Source organism: Crinia signifera, chromosome 1 (genome assembly GCF_055691185.1).
Source record: "Crinia signifera chromosome 1, ASM5569118v1, whole genome shotgun sequence".
NCBI classification, from domain to species: Eukaryota; Metazoa; Chordata; class Amphibia; order Anura; family Myobatrachidae; genus Crinia; species Crinia signifera.
The window spans coordinates 360,426,385-360,443,767 of NC_139217.1; the positions used below are offsets into that span (position 1 = coordinate 360,426,385).

The 17,383-nt window shown below is 40.9% G+C and overlaps 1 protein-coding gene across 13 annotated transcripts in view; it reads right to left on the bottom strand.

Moving 5' to 3' along the window:
* Positions 1-17,383, bottom strand: part of FBRSL1 (fibrosin like 1) — a 536,058-nt gene that overhangs the window by 177,945 nt on the left and 340,730 nt on the right. The gene's annotated exons all lie outside the window — the stretch shown is intronic.

Below are 17,383 nucleotides of genomic sequence, written 5' to 3' on the forward strand. Positions count from 1 at the left end.
TTCTGATCCTAAAAGGTGCGGACACCAAACGAGCACCAATCCCGGTGGTGGGATCTGTGCTTTGAAGTGTGCGATCCCCCGGCACCTCATCGCACAGTACAAAAAGTATGTGCTGCACATACTTTTTGTACTTACTTTTTCATCGCATTGCATGCAATGCTATTTTAGCCCAGAACGCATGCCGGGATCGGTGCGTGTATGGGCACCTTAAAGATATTTCTGCTACAGAAATTGTCAGGACTGTGAAAGGTACTGCATTTGTGGTTTGAAAGTGGTTGTGCTGGTAATAGAGAACAAAAAAGTAGGAGGTTTTGTGGGAGGGTGGTAATATTTTATCAGATTAGTCAGAAAGTGCTGGGTCATCCTTAAAGAAACAGAATAGACAGTTGGAGATGCGAGTGAGGAGAAGGTCAGGGGAGAAAATATAGATCTGAGGGAAGGAAAAAGTAGAACAGCATACAGAATATACTTGAGACTAAAAGAACTGATGAGCTTGCCTAGAGAAGACATACAGATAGGGCAGGTCCCATCCTTGCCGCCAGGCCGCCATGGCGGAGGTTCTGGCGCTCCGAAATTCTTCTTGCGCCAGCGTCCGCCAAGGGGCGTGGGTTCACGCCATGCAATACAATCCGCCACCACTGGGTGGCTAATGCTCCATCAAGCTAGAGTCGGAGTGCTATACTGCAATGTGCCAATGGAAACCCGCCATTCGCCGTACGGAGCGCGCTTGCTGTATGAGACGCTCGTGCACGATGAGCTGCTCATAGGAAATGAGACGCTCGTGCAAATGAGTCGCTCGTGAACATCGAAGCGCGCAAAAGGGCCGTGTACTGTAGTGTCATGATCCTACAGTATACAAGCATTTACCTTCACGTTCACGTAGCCGATGCTGAATATTTTGAACTGTTGGTACTGTGCATAATGTGTATGTCAATCGCCTCCTCCCTTTCCAGGGGAGGAGGGGGTTGACTTGACCTTAAATACAGTACAGTACATTACAGCGCTAATTCTTTAAAGGACCGTCTCAGACGCTGTCGGGACTCGGGTTTCGCCAATGGGGCTGCAGACGCCACAGATTATTATATCAGCACTCTACCGACCATAGACATCACTGTGTTGCGTAGTGTAGTGGGTAGCTGCGCGCGTCTTCATGCAGGAGACCCGTGTTCGATCACGGTGTCAATTTTTTTTTTTTTTTTATTCGAATATTTTGTAGAGTGATATTTCTTAAAGCCAAACCATGAAATGTAACAGTTTTAACAAAACTAGACAAATAAAACAGTTAATGTTTTACAGGTGTCCTCACAGAATCATACTGTAAGTGAGGTAATTAGCTCCACCTGTGGATCATTTATAATGTGTCAGTCAGTAACGAGTACACCTGTGCCACAGCTACTGTAGGTGTTCATGAAGTGTTGGTACTGTAGAGTAAGAGGACTTGATTTGGCTACAGTACCATTGCACTATTGTCTCTTCCACGGAGTAATGTGTACTACAGTATACTGTATGCAGCTGAGGTCAACCGCCTCCTCCCCTCCCCCCCCCTCCCCCCAGGGGAGGAGGGGGTTGAATTGACCTGAAATACATTCCAGGACATCACACTACACCATCTCCTGCAGCGCTAATCCGCGAAGGGGCGGGCCGTCTCAGACGCTGGTCCGTCTCAGACGCTGCTGGGGCTCGGGTTTCGCCACTGGGCAGCAGGCCCCACAGATTATTATATCAGCACTCTACCGACCATAGACATCACTGTGTTGCGTAGTGTAGTGGGTAGCTGCGCCCGTCTTCATGAAGGAGACCCGTGTTCGATCACGGTGTCAATTTTTTTTTTTTTTTTTATTCGAATATTTTGTAGAGTGATATTTCTTAAAGCCAAACCATGAAATGTAACAGTTTTAACAAAACTAGACAAATAAAACAGTTAATGTTTTACAGGTGTCCTCACTGTAAAGAGAAAGAATAGGTGGTCTCTGTCTAGAACCTTGGAGGACGCCTAGCACTAATTGTAAAGTGCAATGGAATTTGCTGTGCTATATAAGAAACTGTTCATAAATGAATTAGTAGAAGTGTGTGTGTGGGGGGGGGGGTGGAGTGGAGTCTTAGAAAGAATGGTGAGATTGGTAGAAGGACAGTCAGAAGTGGGCAAATCGTGCAGACCATGGGTGTGCTGCATTTGCAGAAGTAAAAAAGGGGGGGCCAAAATGTCACAAGTGGCAGACAGCACAAGAAGAATGAGCAGTGTGTAGTGTCCTTTGTATTTGGCAGCAAAGGGGTCATTGCTGACTTGTGAGTATAAAAAAGGCTGTTGATCATATGCTCAAGAGGAGTTTGGAGGAAAATTTGAGTAAAGCCTTGGGTAGGTATTTTGAGAAAGTGTTAGGATTAAGGGTAGGATTCTGAGAATGTGAAACAAGGGCATGTATGAATGCACAGGGAACAGTCAGATGAAAGATTTAAATGAAGGGAAAAATGGAACCCGTGTCAAGGTTGGAAGTGGACTGCGGGTACTGGGTGAGGGACATGAATTCATCTCCAGATACAGGAGAAAAAGATGTCAGCGTCTGTAAGATGGACGGGTAAGTGTGATCTGGGAAAGGATGGGGTGCACAAATCTATCTAGATAGATGCATTAATTTTGAGTTCAAATCATGAGAAGATCTGGATTTCAGCTGTTCATTATTGCTAAGTCACCCACCTCTTAAACTGCATTTTTAGGATATAGTTGTAATCTCACATTAATTTTTACAGATAGGTAAGGAGATCATATAATACAGATAAAAATACCAACAGCAGTATTGTGACTACAGTATTCTATCTAAATGAATGCTAATAACTTCACTGATTCTAGAGTGCCTAAAGCATGGGTCTTCAACCTGTGGCCCTCCAGATGTTGTGAAACTACATGTTCCAACATGCATTGCCACATTTTTTCCTGTAAGAGAACATGCCAAAACTGTCAGGGCATTCTGGGACATGTAGTTCCACAACATCTGGAGGGCCACAGGTTGAAGGACCGTGGCCTAAAGCAAAGTGACTGTAGCTAAGAAGCAAGGAAGAGGTAAGCAACTATCGACCAGTTAGCCTTACATCAGTAGTAGGGAAATTGATGTAAAGCATCGCCCTCCCTCCCAGGATTCATGCAGTAGTAGATAAGTGGAATAGCCTCCCAACAGAGGTGGTAGACGCAAATACAGTAGTACAATTTAAACATGCTTGGGATAAGCATATTGATATCCTTACAAAAAAATAAGGATCAAATATGGTTTGAGGTAACATGTTTAAAAAAGGGGCAGACTAGATGGGCCAAGTGGTTCTTATCTGCCGTCAAATTCTATGTTTCTATGTTTCTATTACAAAGCTCAATAAACTATTAGTATCACACTTAAGCCCCATACACACTAGCTGATATTCTTAGAGCAATATCGGCAGTGTTTCCTCCTTAACACCCAGACAAGCTATATCCAGTGTACACACTGAACAATATTGGTAAACGATATCATTCTGTGATAAAACTGGGATCCAATGAACTTATGGGTCATTGGTTATATAGCCAGAATTAACCAACATGCTCAGAAGAGAGGGTTGTTAAGATGCATGATAGGGTGCACCATTAATGATGTTGAATGTACATTGAACATTGCCCATAAGGGCCCATCTGAGAGATAGCTTTTCATTTTCATTTCATTTCATTTCACACATCTAGTGTGTATGGGACTTAAGAACTCAAAGTAAATGAAATGTTCTAGGAAGACCTGTCGCATATTTGGCAAATAACGTATTTGGAATTAGCATTGTGAGCACAGAAAATGCCTTACACATATTTTGGTACTTGTGTAGTTTCACAGTGCCAGCATGGCGCCGTGTGTCTGAGTCCCCTTGCGGGGCTCGCTTCGCTCGCCAACGCTGCGGGCTCGGTGGCTCGCCACGCTATCTAAAATCAACTCCATGCCAACGTGGATAGTGGGGGTATGAACTATCCACGTTGGCATGGAGTTAAGTTACTTTATTTTAGATAGTTTGGTGAGCGTACCCAACCCGGAAGTAGCACGTGCTGGCGCCGTGAAACTACACAAGAACCCACATTTTAATCCCTTTGGTGAAGACAGATCAGGGCAAATATTATTTGGTGCTGTACACTGTCCCTGAGCATGCTACGGTGTACTGATTACAGGTGCAGAAAATCTTTTACAGGAAAAAAAAGAAAATCTCATTACTTTGTTATGTGAAAGCAAATGAACTGGTTGGCTAGTCTTATTGTGGTATGCAAGACAATCAAGTTACACAACATTACAAACAAATAGCCACAAGCAATGTTTCCCAAAATGTAATCAAAGTCACTATAGAAAGCGGCATACATAAAATACAGGTTTATGGAAAAGTTCTAATGACATGTATACGTGTACCGAGAATCCTTTCGTTTCAATATTCACCCCCAATCAAATAATTAAGGAGATGAAGGGGGGGCCTCATAATAAAAGGTTGATTAATTATGCACTGTATCTGGGACTGCATATCATGAAAATCCCATTCTTGTTTACTCAGCTAATTCACTTTTTATGAGTGTTTAGGCTTTAAAGCAAAACAAAGCACTAATTACCCAATTAACGAGCAATTAAGTTACTGCAGCCTAATAGCCTGTACAGTGGCTGCCTTTATGAGCTTGATGGTGAGTTAGAGACCCATTAAACAAATTTATACACAGCTGTAGCAAGCACGACATACCCAGAGATGTTCCATTAAGCCCTGGCTTTTTCTCTCTTCACTCTGCAGAGAGCTTGACTGGGGGAGCTCAGGCACGTTACACGACAATGTATGCAAACACCCCCACATCTTTCATTACAGACTAGAAGCAAGTTATATCAGGACTTCCCAACAGGGAGCACTCCTGAAAGCAACCGCAATTTGCATTTGATAAAAAGGGATTGTGGACTTAGAGGGTAATTCAGGTTGGTTTGCAAAAGTAAACTCTTCTTTGATGTACAAAACCATGTGCACTGCAGGTGGGGCAGATGTAACCTGTGCAGAGAGAGTTACATTTCAGTGAGCTATTTTGTATCAGTGCAGACTAAATACCTGTATCGGCTGCATTATTTTTACACTTCCATTTAGATTTCAGTTTGAACACACCCCACTCAAATGTAACTCTCTCTGCACATGTTACATCTGCCCCAACTGCAGTACACATAGTTTTGCCCATTAGAGAGAGATCTTGCTTTTTATGAGACAACCTGTATAAGGCCCTTAGAGGGAGCTGATCTAAATGTTTATTTGTACAGGACTGACATTTTTCACATGACCGGAGGAGTAAACCGTATACAATCGTCACATAGGTATAAATTAATATGTGATTTTACAATGCTTAATTCGATTGCCCCAAAGCATTTAGGAGTAAGAGCTAGGTGTAGGTGCATTCTATTGTTGTGGATGGACTCTTCACTGTGCATAGTGTTCTGTTTGTGTTAAATGGTTGGCTGCCCTCATTTTCCTAACTGGCAAAAATTGCTGCTTTTTGCAAAATGCTTGTCTGGATTATGTGGAACAGTAACGCAGCGGCACAGCCAGCAAGCCAGCCAGCTTTCCTGTAGGACACAAGCTGCTGTCACTACAATACCCATTAACCATACAAGCTATAGTACTTGACTATCTGCCTCACACAAAGCTCATCCCCCCCATAACCACAGAGGAACTGCTATTCCTACCTGAGGAAATGATTAATACATAGTGTTCCTTGGGGAGGTAGTTAGTAATCTTACATTTGCATTGTCTGCTCTGTAATTTACATGGTGGTAAATGTATCTGTATATAGTTCTGCATGTGTGCTTCTTATGATAACCAAGTTGTAGTCAGCGTTGGAAATATGAATACATTCTAGAATAACAGCTTATATACACAGAAAGGTGAAGGTGTAAATTCATTCAGGTAAAAAGTGCGACAGCACATCCTTTCTTCTTACCTTTGCCATATGGCGCACAAGAGAAAATATGGGCTGATCTGGTCATAAAAGAACTTAGGAAAGTACCTGGGAGATAATGAGAATCTGATTTTTGTTTAAGCTGTTATAGAGGCGAGTGTCAGATTTTGAATGCAATATTCTTTTTCTCATTAGCACATTTCCCATGTAGACCTTCAAATGCGCTAATAATTAATGAGTCCGTGTCAGAAAATGAATAAAAGATGCCTCTGATGCTTCACTGTATGCTGCTGACCTTTCACGGTGTCTACTGTATTAATATATTCTTGTGTTGTCAAGATTCAAAGAGCTAACTGCCTCATGAATTATTTATAAACACAAAAAGTCCTAACCAGAAACAGTGTTAACATTAATTTCTAACCCTCTGTGTCACAGCAAAGCCTGCCTGCATTTTATAATTGAATTTTAGTTTTAGACAAGTAATCAGGGAAGCCAGTGTTGTTGTTGTAAGAGTGTCTGCACTAAGACAGTGCTGCCAGCAGGACCAGCAGCATCTAGAAACACTGGGGTGTTGTTGATCGATGACGAACACATCACATTCATCTTTTAGTGTTTCACAGGTCGGGGCTAGGCAAGAGCGTGACAATAAAACGGTTACATTTCTTTCTTCCTAGAAGGCATTCTGAAGATCGTTCTCTGATTTAGCAGCACAACTGGCCTGCATCTGTGCCTGTAACCATCAATTCCTGAATGTGTACAACACAGCAGTGTCATTAGTATTAGGTCTGGCATTGATGCTAATGAGTTGTAGGAACTTCTAAAGTCCAGACACAAAAAAAATAAACTATTAACAATTATAATCCCCAAAATGCACAACTGAATGGACGATACCTACCAACGCATCGATAGCACAGGCTATCACAGAACAGCAAGTCAGCTCTCGCTTACAGCCGTAGATGTTTGTGCCCAGCACATCGTGGATGTATGCAGTATCACATCACAGCCTCATGACGTTCACTATCACTGTTTTTAGCCTAATAGGCATAGCTTAAAAAAAGTCTCCCATTTCCATGGATAGGCCACAGGTTTCCAGACTTGTCCCCAGAACTGAATCTTTTACCCAATGCTATCTAAGTTTAAGGTCCACTTGTTTTTATTTTCTGTAATTATATAGATCTATTGCTATATGACTTAATATAACGTTACAGAGTTATATTTACATAAAACACATTAACTAAAATGAGTAAGCATGCCTGCATTGCTGGGCTGGAAGGACAGCCTAGACCAGTGGTTCCCAAACTGTGTGCCGTGGCACCCTGGGGTGCCTCGGGACCTTTGCAGGGGTGCCTCGGGTTTGGGGTCCAGAGCCAATGCAAATTATTAATGGTCATTGTAATAGGCAAAACCACTGCTGGTAGCTGCCAATCATAAACTATGTGGACAAGCAGAAGTGAATTCAGTCCCTTACCACATAATTAAACCTAAAGATGACATATTAACACAATTTACTTAATTTTAAAAAAAAATCTCAAATCCCAGGGGTGCCTTGAAAAAAATCTGATACTTACAGGGTGCCATGATTCAAAAAAGTTTGGGAACCACTGGCCTAGACAGTAGTTTGTGTGCTGGGGGTAGATGCAGCAATCAGTAATGTGTCTATGGACAGGATGATAGGATGCTACACCGGTTAGCCCTGCCTGCTTCAATAACAAGCCCAAAATGAAGTTTTGCCTGCATTATAGCCAGTTACACGTCCTTGATATTAAGTCTAGATGTGAATGTTATGCAAACAGTTCTGCCTCACCGGTACTTGTATACACACATTCTGGAATATACATAATGCAAAAGTGCGCAACGTTTCCCTTACAGGTCTACAGCACTCCACTTCAAATCAGATAGTGATTTACTTAAATTAAGAGTAAGAAGTATAGTTAGTTTAATTTTTTTTTTTTTCTAGCTGTTGCTTTTACAACAAACTCAGCTGACGCTGCCCCTTTAAGTAGACTGGAACAAATAGTCAAGATAAAAGTGAACAGCTTAAGGGGCTTAAGAAGCATCAAACTATAGTGTTTCAATACTAATGGCAGCGCCTTTCCCTGGCTCCCTGAGCACATATTTCAAATATGTATAATAAAAATTTGCACAGCTGCCAAAAGCAAAGCAATGCACAAATCCACTAAATACATGTATGAAAGGGTCTTAGTGGAGTCTGCAAAATAAGGTTTAAAGAACAAATCCACTGGCTGCAAATTATCTGAGGGTAAATGTTACCCCTGCAAAGCCTTAGATAACCATGACACAGGGGGGTTTTAAAAATGTCCCCACATTTCAGTGCTAAATTCCATGAAACAGACTTTTTCCAAGTGCTGGAAACACTTTCACATAATGACCATCTGTTCACTTAAATCTCCTGCCAAGACTGGAATTTATTAGCTGTCCTTAGCTCCGCTGTTGCTCTGGCAGGAGAGAGGTTAAGCACTTACAGGAGGCTCCAGCACACTCAGCAACAGCCTGATACCCAACTGATTTGTCCAGGGCGGCTGCACAAATGGAAAACTGGTGGTAAAGCCAACTGGAAGCTAAGACGTTTATACTGCAGCACAACAAATTAGGCTTTAAAATGAGTGATAGGTTGGGATAGAATTTTTTTTTTTGCTGGTCCAATTAGGCTCAGCAGGATACTTAATCCCCTACTACAAATTGCTAGACATGGCAAGAGAAATTAACGGATAACCGCTACAAATCTACTTCCAGTATGTTCTAGCCAATTCGCCCCCCCCCCCCCTCTTGTTCATTGGGTAGGGAGCCGATGGGTCAGTGGGAGAGCAGTAAATAAAGAAAAGGACTTGCATAGTTACACAGCATAACATGCTAAACGAGACAGGCAGCCCAGTGGAAACTTGATGTCTGCCAAGACAGGTGTTGGGCCGGAACAGGAACACAGGACGCAAATCAGCACAGCAAAGGCTTGCATTCATTTTGAGATGCACTGTGCCAAGTCTGCTTTACTCCTCTTCTAATTGTTTATATTTAAATGACTACATCAAGTCACTACAAGTAACTAGGAACTGGACTTCTTCAGGATAGGTGGGGAATTACCACAGAATTGATGTTCTTATTTATACCCGGTTATGATGATGTGATATATACAAGTTTTACTTGTTTGGCTGTCTGTGAGTGTGGTGTGTGTTAGAATGCATGCTATAATGAAGTGTAGCAATGACAAAGAATGTTAAGCTACTTGTTCACTGCCTTCCAGGCTTTCCCATGTCTGAGCGGCTTGGATTGAAGACTGGAAGCGGCGTTTTAGTAGAGTTTAGTGGCAATTATGTCACCAATGTTTTGTCTTGCCTTACGCTATCTGAGGTTGACTCCTGCGAATGCTGTGGTACTCACTGATGAAGCTGACAGATATTCGGTGCATTTGAAGATGCCCAACATCGCTACCCTTCCCCTTCTAAAAGCTGTTGAAGCAGTATAGCCTAATGCAACAACGTGTAGCAAGTTGTGCAGCAAATATTCCGATACAGCATGTTTAAAGGTAACCTAATATGTATCACTGAGAAACAAACCAGTATGTATTAAAATACCAGATGAATGAAAAGATGAATACAGAGGTGGAGCAAATCCTGAAGGCCCTCAACAATACTTTTCTGGAATAAAGATGCAAAAATCTCTAGCTCTAAAACCATATGGTTAATGATGCATTGGATGTAATGACCAAGCTAGAAGATATTTGTTATTATCATTCCCCAGTATTGTTGCACTGGAAATATTTATGACAAAGGTTGTGCTGTGCAAACCACTAATGGTACATTTCACCTAATACACTACTCACAGTCCTCCTCAATATAGGTATTTGATGGAAACAATTACACCTTATTGTTCTCATAGATCATAGGAATCTTTCATAAACGTTGTATTCCAAATGGTTATTAGATTAACATTTATTATCAGGGTTTAATTGTACATATTTAATCAACACTGATGTTACAGCTTACAAAAAATAAAAATGGACTAAACAAAACAAAAAAAAAGCATCAAAAGCAAATGTGTCCAATATGCTCCTGCTTTACATTCACATAACGTGTACACTGCAAGCCTGGATCTTGTTTTATTATTATTATTTAATCTCCCTCTGCAATACACCAGACTAAGCTCATAAAAAGCAGTCTGTTATGCTCTTTTAAAACAACACGACACCATCTCTGGCAGTTATGACATAACCCCGCAGACTGTTCTTGTTACTGGACTGTTTTAAGTGCCTCCCTAAATGTGAATCCAATTACCGGAGCCTTTGTTTTCGTTAACAAAGGAACTGTGTTTTGGGGTCTGTGTCATCTGGATTCAATCAGTTCTAGAGAAGGGAGCTCTGTATAAACCACCTCAGGATACCTTTTAAAACCGCTTTGGGGAAGGTGCATGGGGTGAAAGAAAGGGTTTGACTGCTTCTCTTTATCAAGCCGACAAGTGTAGGAGAGGCTCCAGGACAGCCGCAGGAAAGCGGGCTCTGTCCAAATTCAGCAAGTCAGTGCAATGACTCTCAGTGGAATGAGACTGGCAGAATGAATTAAAGTCCTCTTTAATGGCCCAGGGCTACAACGTTTTTAGAGCTTTCATTAGATTTCATATGTAGGGAAACTGCAAACAAATGGTATAGTAAATTAGGAGAGTTTAAATCCAAATACAGATGTGTCTGTGGCTTAAATGTGTCCATCATCTTTGGAAAGGCACATGTGATATATATATATATATATATACACACATACATACATACAGATGTTCCCAAATTAGCCATGCCATTTAATCAGCAACCTAGCCACACCTTATCATTTTTTAATTATCTGCTATTTTATACAATTTTTTTAAGGCCAAAAGCTTGGGAATCCATACAATCACTACTCCCGGTGAAACGTCTTCGGCATGCTGAGCATTTTGTGCCAAATTAAGCAAAAACAGTCAAAGTAGTATGGGGACACATCTATATGTGCAAAGATCTTTAAGAAAGTAAAAATCAGACACCTATGTAAGGGGCATATTTGCATTTCCATAATCTTACTGCACTGGGTGCATATGTGAATGCCTCTGGCTTGACTTCCGAATCGCAAGTGCACATTTATGAGACACGCAACTGAACAGAAACAACTGCAAGTACATTTCTATGTGAAGAAAATACAGTATATGGTGGGCTGTACATCAGTCTATACTGTATTTTACCATGTAAACAGGGTTACAGTGTTGACATTCAACATAACATTAATAATACAAATCTTAGGGTTAAGTTTAGCTTTAGTGTTTGTTCTTACAAGGACTGCTACCAAATGTCCTAAATAAGGGTAGGTTGGATAATACAGCCTTAGCAGCTGGAGGCTTTAGAAGAGGATAAAAACAGGCTATACAGTCTGAATTCTGTATTTCTTCCAACATGAGTGGTCTCAATTTCAGAGACCACAATTAGAAGTGGTGTGTGGTTAGCTGCATGTAACAAAAACTAGGAGTGGACACTACTAGAGACAGAGGAGAACACAGATTTACCAGAGTGCTGTACATCTCAGTCAGTAATTACATGAGTTCGGATTATACAAGGGTGTGTGTGTGATGTATATAAACATGTGTAGGGAAATCCGCACTCATGACCAGTGTAAATCATCCCAGGGGTGCTCCTTATAAGGCACCATAGTTCATGTCCCATTAATAGCAGTAAGGGCACTCACCAACATAAAGAAAAAAATAAAAGTAACAGTGGTACATCACCGCAGATCCACGATGGTCAATTCATTTTATTAACACAGTCGACATTTCGGGCAGAAGATGACCTTTGAAAAAACGCATCAACTTGGACAACCACACAGCACCAGAGATCAGGATAATCTCTGGAGCTCATCCTGCTTATCCTGATCTCTGGTGCTGTGTGGTTTTCCAAGCTGCTGTGTTTTGCAAAGGCCATTAACTGGCTAAAACGTTGACTATGTTAATTAAATGGATTGACCATCATGAAACTGCGATGATGTACCACTATTACATTTATTTTTCGTTATATCGATGAGTGCCCTTACTGGACTCTTTTGGGTCCTATACACTGCTATATATAGCAGATAAGTCCATAATTAATTTGAAGTTGGGAAGGGACTTCTGTGATCTGCATAGCATAACATCACTGCTATATTATATCAGGTCCAGGAATTAGGACAGAGGGCACGCTCATGATAAGAATGTGGCCTGTTGGCTTTCCCTTGGTCACCTCCCCTCCAAATACCCTTTCATTGCACCTGTTTAGTGATCAGTAGTAAACAGGAGACACTTCCCAACTGCCAAATCATCATAGACATGTCCGCTATTGGGTTGTAAGACATGTACCTTGTACAGGTTAGGGTGGGGATATACTGTACATTGGATTATTACCAGTTATTTATATAGCACACACTCTTACTGTAGTGCTTTAGAGAAAATTTGAATATTCACATCAGTCCCTGCCCCCAGTGGAGCTTGCAATCCACATTCTCTACCACCTGCAAATTAACGCACATTTATTCGAGGGTTCATTTTGTTTGAATCCAATTAATCTACCAGTTCGGGCCATGGTGGGAATCAAGCCCATGACTTCAGTGCTGTGAGGCAGTAATGCTAACCATTACAAACGGATCTCCATGGGATACATACTGTACAGTATATGTCTAAATAGTGTACTGTGCTGCCTTTGTGTCCGGCTTAAAACTTAGCCATGGGCCCGTTGAGCAATTTCCATAAATGCATAAATCTGATTGCTGGTACCGTATATACTCGAATATAAGTCGACCGGAATATAAGCCGAGGCACCTAATTTTACAACAAAAAACTGGGAAAACGTATTGACTCAAGTGGGACCCTCATTCGAGTATAAGTCGAGGGGGGCTTTTTCAGCATAAAAAAAAGTTCTGAAAAAGTAGGCTTATACTCGAGTATATATGGTAACTTTTTTTTTTATACATCAGTATCTTCAGGTTTATGGGTGCTGTTGTTGAAAATATATTTATATGGTGCATTTTTTATTGAGTGCGCTTTAACTATGAACTATTCATGTACAGTATGTATGCTGAACACTTTTTTTTTTACTTGATTGTTTAGAGCATGGGTCTTCAAACTGTGGCCCTCCAGATGTTGTGAAACTACAAATCCCAGCATGCCTTGCCACAGTTTTAACACTCCCTTATAGCAAAACTGTGTCAAGGCATGCTGGGATTTGTATCTTCACAACATCTGGAGGGCCACAGTTTGAAGACCCATGGTTTAGAGATTAGGGGCCTAGGTCTACAACGGCTGAGGAAATGTCAACCTGTCAAGTTGCAGAGAGATTTGTCTGTGTACAGGAGTGAATATTATTATATGGAGTAAGTACATGTGTGTGTGTGTGTGCTGGTGACAACATACTATCAATAATACAGTTGCAGAGAAATTAGATTTTGGGTGTGTATATATAAACAAAGTTACAATACGGTCTTCCTCTTTGTATAGGAATATCATTGAAAATGTTGTGAAGATTAATGTAATCCAAAAAAACAAAAAAGAGGCACAGCCACTGTACACACAGATAAAATAACAAGCCTTCTACATGGAATACCATCTTAAACAGGAGCTATAGATAAAGTAAAATTAAAGCCTATGCTTGTGTGCATTTTAAGCTGTGGTCTATTTGCACGCCTCAGATTCCCAGGGCACACGGAGCATCTTGCTCAACAGTCACAGGGAATAAAAGATTTCTGCTCTCTGAAAGCGAGCAGTGTGCCAAATCCTTTCTAAATCCCCACAACAATGTAATTGCGGTCTCCTTGTCATTATGAGAAATGTTTTTGGTGGCTTGTTTACAAGCTAAATAAATAGTTATGCAAAGCATCTGTCTGTGCCATACATGTCCACCAGGCTGAATTTCTTTTTACTTTCTTTTTTTTTCCCCCTAAAGCTTAGGGGCTCGATCATCAAAACATTCAACTCTTTCTTGGTCCAGTGATCCTTTCATGTGTTTCATGGAAACATTTGTTTAAACTGTGATAAAGGCTTGTCTATCTCCATGCTGCCGACTGAAACTAGAAGACAAGGGGGACGTGAGCGTTTAGATCCAAAAGAACTTGGAAAATATAAGGCTCTGGTTTGACTGAACTCTGATTTGGGTTGTAATTATTCTGGTCTAATAGAACAAGATTTAAAACCTGGAAGCTTTCAATATATGAAATAATAAGTTTATATCAAATATAAAAATAACACATTATTGGAAAAACCCAGACTGCTTGTTGGAATGTTTATGTAACAATTTACTAAGCTTTCACAGGTCAATTAATTGATTAAAAAAAAAATAATAATTTAAAAGTGGTATACAGCATGGTAGTATAACATACTATTTTTCAGAAGTGAAAGTAAAATTTGTACAGATGTGCTCTCATACAACTACTCTCAATATGACAGGTAACAAGATGCCTGTTGTGAGAGCTGCTATGCCTGGTGAGATTATCACTTGAAAATTTACCTTAAGGCTCCCATACACGAGTCTGATTGTGACCAAATTGCCCTTGAGCTCCCCCGGCAGCTCACTTATGATTTGGCACTTGATATGCCAATTTATTGCATGTAAACTCCCTGGGATCTGTAGTAGAGCTGGGTAGCAGTTATTTGTGGGGTGAATAGTGGTGGCATCCAGGCTACGGCGGGGAGCTGGTAGCAGCAGGTGCTGGGCGGTGATGCGGGAAGCGGCAGCTGAATTAAAAAATATATATTTTCAAAAGACTGGCCAGCTGCTGATTGGATGAGTTCTTACAGCCAATCAGTGGCCGGACAGTCTTTTAAAAATATTTTATCTTTAATTCAGCGGCCACTTCCCACCCCCGGCACCTGCCGCTACCACCAGCTCCCCGTTGATGCCCAGACCCCGCCTTCCCTGCACATTAGGAGTGTGCCAGCGGTGCAGCAGGTTCAATCTGTAGGGTCCGACCTGATGCGCACGGGACCGTGTTTTGGGTCGGAGGAGAAAACCAGACAGTTTATTACTTCACTGAGCTTAATAAATCTACCCCTTTGTGCCTGTGTATGACAAACTGGATAACAGATACAGTATTACGTTGGAATGATCTGACATCACCTTCATGTCACTCCCTAGAATGGAGTGGAATACAAGTTGCTTTAATGTGCACATGAGCAACAATATATCCCGTTAGACCAAATTATGTGATATATTGTTCGGTCGTTAGCAAGATTGCAGTGTGTGTAAGTTCAATTTGGCTAGTTCTGAGCTTAAGGGAAATAGTTAGCAAAGTTGAAACGATTGGTGGTCAATCCAGGGTGTACCTGGCTAAAAGTAGCAGCAGAATGACACTGGACCTAGTGAGCTGAAGAAAAGGGCTGTTCGCAATGCTGCATGAGGGCATATTTGCATAGCTATGCAAGTCGATAGCAAAAACTTCCAGCGAACTGCTGTGCACGGCAACTTCAAGGGTGGAGGAAAGCTAAAAATAGATATTCTGATAATGGTTAAAGAAAATAAACCCAAAATTACTTCTATGACATTACCCTTATGTTTTTATAGTGTTATTTCCCAGTGAAGCAACTTAGGACTGTGCCCAAAAGCTCTTACAGGACAGAATACCAACCTTGTCACTATTTCCAAATAGGCCTGCTAGATAGTCATACAATATTTACATTTTAAGGTGACAATTGTGCACTTTGATTATGTGTTGGTGGTGTTTTAAGCTGGGTACATACCTATACAATTCTTGCCCATTTCTCCCGATATTAGGTGAACAGCCGTTGGATTGTATGGGTGTGTATGTAGTGCCGATGCAGAAGCGCCAAACGATAAATGACTTCTAGCACTCCTGCATCAGTTGGAACCAGGAGGTCGCACCTTATGTGCTGCACACAGGACCTTCTGATCCCCATAGAATGAGCCTCTAACAGCCTCCTGCTTCCCTCACCTCATAAGGGTCAAAGAGTGTCACAGTTCGATAAACAAAGAGCCTGGTTATCAGGAGAGTTTACCCATTCAGCCGGGAATCTGAAAAGTGTGCACCCTGCTTTACTTCTCAAGATTGTGATTGTTAACACTGATTGATGCTAGGCAGATATAACACCTCTCTTATCTGATTCACCTCCCTACTGTATATCTTTGTTGTGTGCGTGATTTACTGCATTGGTTCAGCTTACTTAAATGAAGATCACAAGAATGTTAACTAATACCAGGGATTCCATACAATAGGATTTTTTTTAATGTAGCCACAGCATAATAGAAAAAAAGTGTTTAACAAGAAAAAAAAAAAAAAAAAACCAGCCAACCCTGCTCAAAAACAATCAAAAATTGTTTGTATTGACCTTCGACTCAGCAGCAGAATAATAGCAAAATTGGTAAACCAACAGCGACAAAGAAGAATGTGGGAGCAGCGCTGGGTTTCACTAAAGTATGAGTGAAACCCAGTGCTGCTCCCACATGCTTCCATTTTTTTGTATCTATGATAGTGTCCCCCACACTTCCCTTTAAAAAAGCAACTTTGACAGTGCCCATCGATATCAATTGTGATAAAATATGACACTTGGATCTTCAACTATGATCCTGAGATGAATTAGCAGTCTATGCACTGGAAAACACAATCACCAACAAGAATGAAGTAAGCATGTCAAAGCAAATACAAATTCAAAGACTTGTTAACTGTTTTCTTTGACTGTCTTGGTACAAGAAGGCACAACAGTGAGTCATTACTTCAAATATGTTCAAAATATGTTCGAAATATGTTCTAAAAACACTGCTGGGAAACAATCCGATGAAAGAAGCCAAAGTTGTGGAAAAATATCCAGAAAAGAGGAATCAACCTGGGAAGTCCAAAGATGCAGAACAGGTTGTAGTATTTGAAACGGCAACTGTGTTCATATGGATAAATACGGAACTAATAATGAAGCCTGGTTGTCCAAAGTACAGAGATTAAACATTACAGTTACATTGATCACATTAAAGGGATATGGGGGCCCCAGAGGCTTATTGTCATGTGGGTAGATATAAGGGGCATTTTTGAGTGGTCTGATGGGCATAAGGTTATATTAAGCGGCAGGAATTTTAAAAGACTTTTGACTGATGACATGTGCACGCCTGTGGGACTAATGCTCCCATTAATAAGTAGCAAACCTTATAGACAAAATATTTGAAGGATTATTACCAGCTACCAGGATTATTACTAGCTACTTAATCAAACAATCAATCAGGTACGTGCTCTGTCACAATTCCAACAGAAAGTCATTATGAGTAGGAGAACTTCTGTAAGGACTTTTTATGGTATTATTCATTATGTACTATATTAACTTATTTTTTTAAGAGTAAAAATGATCAGAACAGGAAGTATGCTTTGATTCCACGAAATAGGAGATATTTCATGAAACACTTGAAAATGGGTGACCTCTCAGCACCTTCTGCCACCCCTCCTGCTGAGCCAGGAAAAAAGTAGCAGGCACTACACTTTGAAG